Source organism: Aquarana catesbeiana, linkage group LG03, assembly GCF_042186555.1.
Source record: "Aquarana catesbeiana isolate 2022-GZ linkage group LG03, ASM4218655v1, whole genome shotgun sequence".
Taxonomy (NCBI): domain Eukaryota; kingdom Metazoa; phylum Chordata; class Amphibia; order Anura; family Ranidae; genus Aquarana; species Aquarana catesbeiana.
This window is the reverse complement of record NC_133326.1, coordinates 396,310,988-396,325,124: the sequence shown is the minus strand read 5'-3', so window position 1 is coordinate 396,325,124 and position 14,137 is coordinate 396,310,988.

Below are 14,137 nucleotides of genomic sequence, written 5' to 3'. Positions count from 1 at the left end.
AGGGGGAGGGAAAAAGGTAAAGGGTAAGAAAATGGAGATAAGGAATAGGATCATAGTGTACATAACACACATTACTCCGGGAAGTAGAAAATTGAACAATGAGAATAACAACAATAAAACAGAACATCTAGGCCAAGCACAGGGTGACATAGGGAGAAGGCCATTTCAGGTTAGAACAGATTGGTAACAAAGAGCATGGTAGGTATTATTAACAGTGTTCCAGATCTCAGTTAGGTCAGATGAAGCAGAGCGATTCCAGGAGACATTTTGAGGTGACGGGTAGAGCCCCCAGTTGTGTCAGGGGTCATGGGTGCAAATTCCCTCCGCCTCTGAGCGGTTGCTGCAGAGATGTCAGAGTATAGTGATAAGGCAGTACAAGGCTCAGGTAGAGGGAAAACATTTTTTTGTCGTCAGATGAATACGCTCCTTGGATTGAAAGAGATGGAGACGTGCAAGGACGTCTCATGGTTTAACACCTAGGATGTGAGCAGGCTTGTAAATTCTATGAGCCCAGTCACTAGTAAGCTCTAGAGGGGGGAGCGAAGGGACCAGCATTTGGAAGAGTTGTTGCTAATATAGCAACAACTCCGTGGAGTAGATGGATTCTGGAATGCCTCTAATTTTCCTGCAGAAACGGTCCTTTAAATCTGCAAGTTTGGCATTGATAGCGTAAATTCCTCAGTCTGACTGATGGGCATCTTAAAGCTCGTTGTATGTGCTGATATATTTAGTAAGTTGTCTCTCCACATTGTCAGTGCGGGCATCCAGATGATGTAATTGGTGCTGCATAGGAGAGATTGATTTTTTGAGGTCTCTTTAAATCTTTCTGAGGAGAGAGAACAGCATTTGTTTCATGGTGTTTTCTGACACAGGATTATCAGTGGTGGGTAGGTTGCTAGGGAAGCAGCCTGCTAATCCCCTGAGTCATCATCATCATCATCAGTGTGGTGGAAGGCTAGGTGTTTTTTGCTTACTGGAGCCACATGAGAGGGGGAGGCATAGGAAGAGGAGGCTGCCCGCTTTGAAGGAGGGGCTCACAGGGCTACTGTCAGCATTGAGCCGGTGCCATATTGGGACTCCCAGGGCCAGGAGCCACCGAAGAACTCCTGTAGTTTCCTGGGGCCCGGTGAGTTGTGCTTTTTGCAGGACATGTCATGCGGGGGTATGAGAGACTGCAGGTGTGCTAGTGGTGAGTAAGACTGGCTACTGTCACTGTTCTGTGTAAATCCCCTGTGCGGCAGACACGAGGAGTCAAGCTTTAAGGCTTAGTAAAAATATTGCCCCACAACAGTGATTTTTTCAAATTTTTGTTTGCATTGGCACATGTTCCTCATGGCAGTGTCCAGTCCATCATGCTCTTTGTATGACAATCTCCATCCTATTAGCAAATAAAAAAGGAAAAATTATTTTTCAGAACTCAGGCCCCTTAGACTTTAATAGGGCTCTGGGAATGTTCACAATTACTGAACTTTTTTTTTTTTAACTGTTCAGCGGACGTCCCTCGAACCAAACCCAGGAACATTCGGCTCATTACTATTCACTTAGATACTGACATATCGTAATTGAGATTTTGTAATAGACTGCTATATTTCTGGCATTGAGATACCTACTTAAATGAGTACTTTACATGATTTATCTGTCATTTTTTTCATTTCTACCTCTATTCATCTTTTACTTTGATGTAATAAAAAGTATTACATGCTAGGATTGGCATTAAAGTCTAGCTGAAAATAAGTCATAGGCAAAAAATAAACTCTACATAAAATTTAGAATCTATTTTATTATGATCTTCTGTGGGGATTAACTATATATAGCATTCTCTTTTTTCATATCTACAGCTATTGCATGTATTATTCTTGGCTTAAACTTTAAATATTTAGAAGCTCAGAAAATATCATCATGGAATGTACTATTATAATAGCTATCAATGTATTCTTCTGGTTTATCCTGCTTGATAAGAAATAAAATAAAACTAAACAGGTAATTAAAAAAAAAAACATGATATTCTGTAAATTCCAGATGTTTACATTGACATTTAGGAGCAAAGTGAATATTTTTGTACTCAGTGATGATTAAATCATGTAAAATCTGATCCACATAAATACGAGCCTCAGTGCACTTGTAAGAGGTTTTACAGGTCTTTGACGGGAACAATAAAAATGTAAATATTCCTGCAGAAATTACAAAAGAAGTTGGGGTTTAAAGCAAGTTCAGTTGCTGGCCCAGTGTGCAGACTCCATGAGTGTTATCAGTGATAAAGTACATTTGCTCTAACTATGGGAGAAGTTGTCATCATTCTTTTTAGTTTTTTTACAAATGCTTTCTTCATTATTTCTAGATATTTCCATGGTTTTGGCATGGTCTGTTACTCTGGTGTGGTGTCAAAAAATGAAGTGGCTTTTGCTGCCAAAGATGCACTGAAGTCAATGCAGCTAGTTTTATTAAAGTTTTTGTAACCCTAAAATTCAAAAAACATGTTCCTGTTAATGTGAAGGGTTCCTAAAAGATCTTTAAAGACTTGCCTTAAGACTTGCGATACTGCACTGCGTTACTTTTTTTTTTTTTAACCATAGATTTTTATTATAGAATTTCAGTTTATACATACAAAGCATTGTTTACAATTTATAACATAAACAGGGTGAGTGTTGAATGACAAACTGACTTCCACAAAGCTATAAATCTACTTGGACCACCCAAAACCACATAGCTAACGACCTCAGCAGGAGGTAGGACCTGTCACCCCGGTTGGGTACAAACTGTGAACAGGAACCTCTAATAGTCTTAAGCAAGGCAGCCCTCTATTGACCTTAGTGAGGGTCAATAGTAAGGTAATACAATATTTGCTCATTTTGAACTTTGTAGACAGCTATACTATGAACTTTAAACGTTGATACAATCTTAATACCATAATAACAGACAACACATACCTTTTAGTATAGTCACCAAGTAATAAAGTTTGTGTTAGATCTTCTGGTGTGACTACTTCTAGTAATATTAATTATTTATTGATATTCTTAATACTTTATCTAATTACTTAAATATTTTTACCACTATATGCCTAGTTGCTTAGCCTGAATATCATGAAACTCAAGTTTCGATTTCACAAGTGAGAGGGAGCATACTGAGAAGATTTCCAGACTTCCCAGTGTTTGTGGAAGGCCGGGACTCTTCTTTCCTTATACGCTAGCATTTTTTCCATTGTATAGTGGGCATTCACTCTGGAAATTACTTCCTCGATTTTTGGGGGAGATTGAGAGCGCCATACTCTTGCTAGTGATATGCGTGCTGCAAATAGTATATTTATAACTACTTTTCTCATCCAATGTGCACTGCGTTACTTTAACTGACAATGGCACGGTCATGCAGCACTGTACCCAAATCAAATGTATGTCCCTTTTTCCCCACAAATAGAGCTTTATTTTGGTGGTATATGATCACCTCTGCGGTTTTTATTTTTTGGGCTATAAACAAAAAGACAGACAATTTTGAAAAAAAAAAACAATATTTTTTAATTTCTGCTATAAAACATATCCAATGAAAAAATGTAAAAAATCTAATTTCTTCATCAATTTAGGCCAATATGTATTCTGCTACATATTTTTGGTAAAAAAATCTAAATAAGTGTATATTGATTGGTTTGCGTAAAAGGTATAGTGTCTACAAACTATAGGATTTTTTTTTTTTTTACTAGTAATGGCGGTGATCAGTGACAAATTGGAAACTTACTGACACTTTTGACACTATTTGGGGACCAGCGACACTAATACAGTAATCAATACTAAAAAATATGCACTGTCACTGTACTAATGACACTGGCTGGGAAGGGGTTAACATCAGGGGCATTTAAAGGGATAACTGTGAGGCTAGCCTTTGATTCAATGTAATGGGGGAAGTGCTTTTACTAGTGGAAGGCATGGATTGTAGTGTTGGATGAACGGTTCGGCCCGAGCATGAGTTCAGGCTGAACATTGGCTGTTCACCCCATTCAGAGAACACCAGAATAACACCAGAATAATTTTGGTGGGTGTTCGCCCCGCTGAATGTCCTGCAATGCACTGCACAGTGCATTTTGTGCCCTGTACAGGGCTTCAACGTCAATTGTGACGAGAAGTGAATCCTTGGGGATTATGAGTTCCTTAATAGTTTGCAAAAAATGTATCATGTCTTTGATGAACAAGGGCAGAGACACAACATAGGGCTGCAAATGTGAATCAAAGACTCTACTCACATTTTCTGAAATGCCTCCGTTGCAGGAGACAATTGGTCTCCCCGTAGGGGCAGTAGGGTTCTTATGAATTTTAGGCAAACTATAAAAGGTAGATACTTTGGGATGTTTGGTCCTAATGTATTCAAGAAGATCTGTAATAATGACACCACCCTCCTAGGCTTGATCTATAATTTCATAGAATTCTAGATTGTATTTGTTTATCAATCTAATGGGAATTTCTCGATACCAACTTTTGTTATCTAGGATTTTTTTACACTTCAGTCTATAGGCAGAGTTTCCCATGAGGACAACATTGTCCCCCTTATCCGATGGTTTGATTGTGATTAATTTGTTGTTGCATAGAGAATGTAGGGCCTGGTTTTGCTCCGAGGACAGATTGTGGGGGGTATTCTTCCTGCAGGAGAGTCTACAAATGTCCTTAATTGTTTATTTCATAAAGGTAGCAAGGCTCGGATTAGTATTTAAAGGTGGGAATTTGGTAGATGTCTTTTTGAATAGAGTAATAGGGTTCTGTGTTGATTTATTAACTTCCTCAAAAAGCTTATCTAAGTCTAGTTGGTCAATCAGATCATTTGTGTTACCTTCCTGAAACAAAAGGGTCAGATCTTGTAACGCTTTAAACTCTCATAAGCTATACTCAGACCAATCAGTAGTATCAGGTTCTATGCTGCTTTTTTCATATTGACATTTTAGCATTAATTTACCAGCAAACAAGTGTAAGTCCCTTACTACCTCAAAGTGGTCAAAGTTTTGGTGGGGACAAAAGCTCAGACCTTTTCATAATACCTGGATTTCTGCTTCTGTGGGGGAGTACGAAGATAAATTTACAACATTTAGTGATTTTGTTGGATCCGAACCATGTATGGTTCCAGTCCCTTCCCCCCTTGTTTGTCTGGGGGAACTTGGTTTGGTTTAAAATCTTTTGTGATGATACATGAGCATGATGGGTATTACTAGGGATGCTTGATGCAACCGAAAGTGAGGAGTCTAATTCTCCCTGCCCTGCATTACATCTGGATCCAGGTTCCAATGACAACAAATGATGTTCATTGGAACTGATATTTTGTACGTAGTCTGAGTCGGTCTCTACTGTTTGTTTTTTGTTTTCTTGTTCGAGAGCCTCTGTTATTGCAACTTCTTTTTTGTCGGCGGCCAAGAGTGGAAGAGGACAGGTTGGATTGGAAAACACTGTTTGGTTTCTTTGATGAGGATTGATCTCAAAACTGAGATGGTCTATTAAAGTGTGTATTATCCGTATCCCATTTGTATGCTTTTCCTTCTGAAAAGGGGGTTTTGTCCTTCCAGAAATTTGTCTTTTTTTCTGTAGAATATTTTTATTAAACATGGATAGATTCTCTTTAAGTTTAGTCTGTAATTTGGAGTATAGCTTATGGTCTTTAAAGGGAACCAATGCCAACTCCAAAGTACTGATTTCCTTATTTAAGGACTCTATTTGTTTATTATATTCCCAGGTAAGTATGGACATCATTTCCTGTGAGCATCTCTGTAGGTTACACTCCCAGTCTTTTTTGCATTCACTGCTTATTTGTTCAATATTAGGAAAAATTTGTAAACGCAACCCATACGGGTTAATCTTATCTTTAATGTAACAATCGAAAGATCTTCAATGGTGAGGACCTCGTTGAGTACCTGGGCCACATTATTACATGGTTCAGGTACATCGATAATGTCTTCATCATATGGGAGGGATCTGAAGACAGTCTTAACGGGTTATTTCACAAAATGTATATCAATGACTTTAATTTAAACTTCACAATGGCATACTATAAAAAAAAATAACTTTTTTGGATGTCCAAATAAATTGCAACTTAGAGGGCAAACTTGGTAGTACCCTACACGGAAAGCATTGCAGGCAATACAGTGTTGCATGCAGAAAGCTTTCACCCCACCCCGCTGAAAAATTTGATCCCCTATGGACAGTACCTTCAGCTACGAAGAAACTGTTCCAATAATGAGTTGTTTAGAGAAGAACCTGGAAAACTCCAGAACAGATTGCTTTCACAGGGCTATAGTCGTTCCTACTTAAGAAAGGCCTACAATAAAACAATTTGTCAGTCCCGTTATCAACTTTTATTCAAGCAAAAATCCACGCATAACCCTACCTCTGACCCCATGAGGATAATCATGAGCTTTTCCAATCAGCACACACAGATCAGAGAGATCATTAAAAAACAATGGTTGATCCTGACGGATGACCAAAAGATTGAACAATTCGTATCAGACAATCCACCAATCCACCTATAGACAAGCTCTGTCAATTAATATATATAAAATGAATTAAAAAATTTAAGAGTAATAAATAATAAACACACAATATTAGTCATCTCCAATTGCAGTATGCATTCAGTCATTATAATATGTGTATCTAGTAATTATAATATACATTTTGTGAAATTGTTGTATTCTTTCTTTTTATAATTTTGTTTTCGGTGGTCCCCTGACTTAGTGCCCTCTCTGCCTCCTGGGGTAAGTATTGCCCGCCTCCACTCAACTTCCGGACATGCAAGGGAGAGCTTTGATTGATTTTTGTAGATCATCACTGCATGCTGTAAAGGCATTATGCGCATGCGCGACACTACTGCGCATGCACATGACGTCACAGCGTCATTCCATTGCTTCAGGAATGACGGCAATGGCCGGGGTATTCAGCCTCCTGGAACACCAAGGAAACCACACCAAGACCACCATTATGGCGGCGTGGACACAGGGGGAAGAGCAAGGGAGGGGCCGATTAATGAGGGAGAACCTGTGCTTAATTAACAACCAGTATATATGACTCACCCTCCAGTGGATCCGTCTTCTTTTGCTGTTTGTTTTTTGTTTTTTTTGTTTGTTTTTTGTTTGTTTATTTGTTTTTTGTATTTTGTATTTTGTTTTTTGTTTTTTGCTTGATTTGCGGACAGCAAAGTCTTGCACTTAGGCCCTTTTTTCTGCACTTTTTACTCACAGCACTTTTTCAACTGCACTTTTTTCACCAGAAATCATCACATCATTTATTTAATTCAATTTTTAACTTTTTCACTACACACTGATACCCTTGGTATAACATCCTAGCAGATTTTCAATCACACACCTATGAAAAAAACACTCTTTCATACGTTATATGAAAGCTATTATGTATAGCAATCATACAAACTAATATAACTATATACGAAAGCCACTACATATAGCAATTATACAAACTAATACAACTACACAGCTATTAATAAGTCATACTTTTGTCTGTTGGCGGCACCACAGCTTCATAGATTATCTTAGTTAAAATACTCTTTTTAAATTCCTTATAGTACCAGTCACTAAGGCTGTCATAATATATCACAGGTGCTCGCTAATTCTTTCCCCACCCTGTCCCTCTGGACAGTCCAACACAAGGGTGGTCTCTTGCAAGTTCTGTGGAGGAAGGGATTGCCCCGAGAGGTAGAAATGGTAGATATACACCATCTTACACATGATGAAATACAATGCACAATATAAAAAGATGGCTTATTCAAAATATGATCTGTATTCCTCTTTTTTGCATAGGCAACAATTCCCTTGAAGAAGACCAATAATTAGAAGGGTCGAAACGCATAGGGATATCATGTGAAATACCACGTTAATACAATGGGTTTCATGTAATATGTGTTGTTTCTTTTACCATTGATGTTTTTTTTATATGTCAAACCCAGGATTGCCTTTTACAACTTTCATGTATTTACCAAGTACTTTTTGATATAATAAAATAATTTTTACTCAAAATTGTATACCACTTAAATATTACTTTCTGCTGCTAAAAATCCCCTTGAGGGAATTTCCATTCTATATAATGTACTGGGGTGTGCAATGCTGACAGCTCACACACATGTGTTATCCATTCTGTATAACATTTTTGTTATTTTTATAGAAAGAAAACAAGACTTTACAATCACTATAAAGAGCGGTCTCTCCTGTGTTATGTAAGTCATGAATAAGTGCTAGTAGTGTGAAACACATTGACTGTGTTTCCTTGCTTCCACGCTGTCTACTGTCACTCTATATGGCATTTAATGATTATCAATAAAGTGGATGCAGTTTTCAAGTGTGCAGCGCTTTGGATCCTATTGCATTTGTTCCACCTGTATTCTCTGTTTTCCAGACAGCATCCACAGACCTTCCACGGTCTCTCTTCTGCACCCTAAAGACTTTATTTCTGCCATATATATGCGCGGACTCCTCTGCGAGACTTTGCTATGCGGTACTAACTAGACCCAAACATCTAGGAGGTGTGAGTCTCCCTCATTTGAAACTGCTCCACTAGGGTATCCACATTACATGATTACCAGACTGGTTTCACAGTTCACCGCAAAAACAATGAGTATAAATTGAAAGGTTATTATCACCTTATGCTCGAATGTCCTTGTCCTTCTAAGTTCCCACCTGCGCATTCCTTGCCCCATACGTTTCCACTTTACCCAAATTTTGGGACTGCTTTATTCAAGCCTATTTACTCTTTTCATATATGGGCCTCTTGACCCCGCGTGTCAGCAACCCGGAGTTTCTTCCTGGACTAAGCCCTCACACCTCTTTCTCTTCCTCCTTCTCAGATCATCTTCTTATAGTCAAAGTCCTGAACGAAACTGGTATGAAACCACTAACGCAAAAGACTGAGACTTTATTTCAATGCCCAGGCAGGTGGCTACTATATTTTCAATATTGTCACTTCTATTCCTTTTTATGATCATGAGATGATCGTCACTGACCCTTTACTTCCTTTGAGACTTGTGCCAACAGACTGATCTCTCTTCACACAATAGTTCTCTCCTCTACAACTTGCCCCTTACCACAACCTACCCTGTTAGGTCTGCTTATTTGGCAGAGTAGGAGAAGGATATGGGTAACACTTCATGAAGGAGAAAGTCCACAAACTTTTTATACTTATGCACAAAATTTCCATCGCAAGTGTAGCCCAAGAGCTTAACTATACAGTAAACTTAATACACAATGGTATTGTTGCACTTCTCTTCTACATAGGATATTTCCAGTTGTATAACATCATTAACCCCTTGGCACCGACGTAACACTGCACTGGGCTTTTCGCTGTGGGGCTGCATGCTTGCGTATCTCTATTTGTGCTGGGAGCACGCTAAACAAATAAAAATAATATTTTAAAAAAATTACTAAGATCAGGGTTTTGGTGGTAGGTTATGGTACTAGCAAGAAATAAACAACTAAATACATTTTTTTTTTTTTTTACTATTTTGGACCAGTTTTTCTTTGATAATAAAAAAAATCAGGAGATATCCATTACCATTTACCACCACCTGAAAGCCTAATCTGTCTCTCTCTCTCTCTCTCTCTCTCTCTATGGAGTTCATCTGTACATGTTAATGTGTATTATTATTTGCACTGTGTAAGATGTGGACCACCTGACCCACACATCTGGGTTGTCTCTGCTTTATAACTCTTTGTAACCTTTATAATCTTAATAAAATATATATTGTTTAAAAAAATGAATAAATACTCCTCGAAAAAATATTTACTTTTTATACCTTTTCTTCGTTTTTCTATGTATCTTCTTTGAGGATAGCCAGGCTAGCCAGGAAAGTTAGGTGAAGCAAGAGTGCACCCCCCCCCCCCCCCCGAACCATACCAAGCCACATGTTCTCAGTATTGGAAGGACCATGCCAAGGGGACCACTCTGGCAAAGCACCTTGTTCCCATGTTGATGAGGGGAGGACAAGGGCCTTATCCTCAGCCTGGCCAGAGGGTTGTGGAAGTCTGGCGGTGTTACTCATTCAAAAAATTACAAAGCAAATAAGCACACACACCTACACACACACGCACACACACACTGTAGAAAGTACAACATATTTTATCTAAAAAGAAAACATTTCCTATGATTAGGCTCCAGCAGAGTTTCCCTTGTTCAGGTGAAATTTTTTTTAGGTGTACAGCAAACATCCAGACAAATTTTCCCCAAATTTTCCCCAATTCCCGTTTCACTAGTCGATATCCCTGTTGATTTCAAAGTACAGAAAAAAATAATAATAGTATTTCATTTAATCAAGAAGAAGTTAAAGTTCCTAAATCCTAATTTTTCACTATTTTCAGTTGCCCATGATAAGAAGTTTCCCTATACTTCAAAGATACTGAACAACCGTTATTTCTGAGATTGTCTTACTCTGCTGTATATATGCCCACTCATGTATGCACATTAATCACAAAAGGTGCACAGACCTTGCCACAATGGACTATAACAGTAGAAGATAAGAGTTACACTTACACAGTTACAATTGCACAAGAAATAATGATGGAGGTCCAGAAAAATATGTACATTTATATTTAGCAGCTCACAGGCTCATGGGTGTTCATCTCTGAGTAGTGATGGATACAGGGCTGGTGCAAGGATTTTTCTCTACTTAAGCGAAGGTGCATTTTGGTGCCCCCTCTTCCCACCCTTTTCCCTTCACAATGCAACCTCCCACCCTCATATGGCATACACTTTATTTGTGCATCAGAATGCTTTCTTATGTCCAAGTCTCCACCATTAATCTATACATCAGGGTACCAAGATTCCCTCCTTATATCAGTGTTCCTAGAGTCCCCCCTTACCTCAGAGTCTCCATTTTTCCCTCTTTACCCCAGAGCCCCCCTTTCACATCAAAGTCCATAGAGTTCCCCCTAAATTGAAGTCCCCATAAGTCCCCTCTTACAAAAGAGTTTGCAATAAAACAAAATATTTTACATAAGCAATCATTTATATATACTGTATATATATATATATATATATATATAAATAAATTATTCTTTATATCTATCACATTGCAGTTCAGGCACTTTCGCATGAATGATTCAATCAGGTCCACCTGTTTATTTTTCAGGCAGACCTGATCGGACCCTCCATTCTCTTCTATGAAGCTGCAGCTGTAAATGGACAAAAAACAAACCGACTGTTACCCTCTGTCTGGGTGGATCAGGATGGGTGCCAGTCGGGTGTAAACTGACAGGTGGTCTGATTATATCACACTGCTCATAGAGCAGAGTGGGCTGTGTCTGTGTCCGCTTGATATTAATGGAGGGGATGCAGACATGTTATCCTCCTACTCTGCTCAGTGGGGGATCAGCAGACCGATGCCCTGCTGAGCAAAGTAGAGTCTGTCCCATGTGAAATGGGAGTTTTTGTTGTATTGTTTTGTCCCCATCTCATTTGCTCTGTCTGTCCCCATGTACTCTCTAACTGTCACAATCTCTCTTATTCCCTTGCTCTGTCTTTATGTCCCCTTCTCTGTCCCCATATTTTCATCTTCTATCACTACATGGTCCCCATGATGTGCATGCAGCAGGCTGTGTTATACATACAGTCAGTAAGAGATGATAAAGCACTTTGTGCATACCTTCCTCTGAGGACCTGTGCCATTCCTACACTGTGCCTGCTGGCCCCTCCCCCATCCACTCACTCACCTCCAGTTCACCGAGTAGTGTTCTGGACTGGAGGTGGTTCAGCTACCACGCACATGGGAGGGGGATTCTTTGGAGAGAAGCAGAAACAGCAAGTGACTGAAATGAAAGGCCATTGTCTGCTTTTCGACCCCTTTCACACTGTGGCCACCGAGCCTTAGCTCATTTTAGCGACGCTTTACCACTGTTTAAGTGGCACTTTTTGGCCGCTAGCTGGGCGCTTTTTAGTCCCCGCTAGCAGCTGAAAAAGCGCTCATGTAGCGGCACTTCCGAATCGCTTTTCAGGCACTTTGGAAGTGCTGCCCATTCATTTCAATGGGCAGGGTGTTTTGGGAGCGCTGTATACAAACCACTCCAAAGATGCTGCTTGCAGGACTTTTTCTAATGTCCCGCAAGCGCACCACCCCAGTGTGAAAAGTCACACTTAAATGAATAGGAGGTTTTCAGATGCTTTACAGGCGCTATTTCTAGAGCTAAAATGCCTAAAAACTGCCTCAGTGTGAAAGGGGTCCAAATCTGGGAGGGAGGAGGAGGGACTGAGCCGAGCTGAGCAGGTGTGAGGAGGGCGGCATCAGCATAAATGCTTGAGGGACCCTCGGATTCAGTGCCCCACTTCTCTCCTGCCGCCGGCCCTGGATGGATATTGACATTTGCAGATAATCTATGCAGCCTGCAATCCAATAATGAGCTGCAAATTTTCCACATGCAGTTTCGATAGGAACAGAATCTGTTGCATTAAGGGCACTTTCACACTGAGGTGATGGGGGCATCGGAGGTAAAGTGCCGCTATTTTTAGCGGCCCTTTACAATAGTTTTAGATCCACTTTTCAGCTGCTAGTGGGGCACTTTGAACCCCGCTAGTGGCCAATGAAGGGGCTAATAGTGCCCGTGTAGCGCCGCTGCTGAAGCGCTTTGCAGGTGCTTTTTTGGGGCGCTGCCATTGATTTTATTGGGCAGGGGCGCCTTAGAAGCGGTGTAAACACCACTCTTAAAGTGCCCCAAAGATGCTGCTTGCAGGACTTTTTTTAGTGTCTCACAAGCGTACCGCTCCAGTGTGAAAGCACTCAGGCTTTCACACTGGAGTGACAGTAAAGGCTCTTTACAGGCGCTTTGCAGGTGCTATTTTTAGTGGTAACACTTTATTGAAAAGAGGATTAAAGGTGGTATTAACCACTTCAGCCCCCAAAGATTTGACTGCTCAATGACCAGGCCATTTTTTGCGATACGGCATGGCGTCACTTTAACTGACAATTGCATGGCCGTGCAACATTGTACCCAAACAAAATTGACGTCCTTTTTTTCCCACACATAGAGCTTTCTTTTGGTGGTATTTGATCATCTCTGCGGTTTTTATTTTTTGCACTATAAACAAAAAAAGAGCAACAATTTTGAAAAAAAACATAATATTTGTACTTTTTGCTATAATAAATATCCTCAACTTTTTTTTTTAAAAGCACATTTTTTCCTCAGTTTAGGCAGATATGTATTCTTCTACATATTTTTGGTAATAAAAATCGCAATAAGCGTATATTGATTGGTTTGCACAAAAGTTATAGCATTTACAAAAAAGGGGAAAGATTATGGCATTTTTATTATTATTATTTTTTTTTTTTACTAGTAATGGCGATGACTAGCGATTTTTATCAGGACAGCGACATTTTGGCAGATAGATCAGACACTTTTGGCCCATTTTTGGGACCATTAGCATTTATACAGTGATCAGTGCTATAAAAATGCACTGATTACTGTAAAAATGTCAGTGGCAGAGAAGGGGTTAACACTAGGGGGCCATCAAGGGGTTGTTTGGGTGTTCTAGGGCGTGATTCTAACTGTGGGGGGATGGGACTGCCTGAGTGAGGAGAGCGATTCATTGTTCATGCTTAGTATGAATAACAGATCACTCTCCTCACCCCTGACAACACGGAGATCTGTCTGTTTACATTGACAGATCACCGTTCTGTCTCTGTGTGGAGCGATCGCGGGTGCCCGGTGGTCATCACGACCGCCAGGCATGCGCATCGGCTCTGGCCCCTAGTGGTCAAAGGGCGAAGCAACGTAAGGTAACGTTGTTTCGCCCTGGGGAGCCAACCTGCCGCAGGTTGGTCGGGAAGAGGTTAAACATACACCAAAAAAAAGTTATGTATTGCAGTTTACCAATCTTTAAATATGACATCTCCATTCATTTTCCTTTTATTTATTTATTTTTTTCTTAATTTTTACTTGGTGATACAGCCAGTAAGACAGTTCCTGTCTTAGGATGGCTCCACTTTGGATAGAGGAGCAATGGAGCAACCCTTAGACAGCAGCATTGTCAATCTAGGGAAAGGATAGTGTTATATGCAGCAGCAGATTTAGACTTAGATGGACTAACAAAATAAAGCTGAACTCCGGTTAAAGTGGGAGTAAACGCCGATCTCTGACTTTTACCTATAGGTAAGCCTATAAAAAGGCTTATCTATAGGTAGTGTAAAT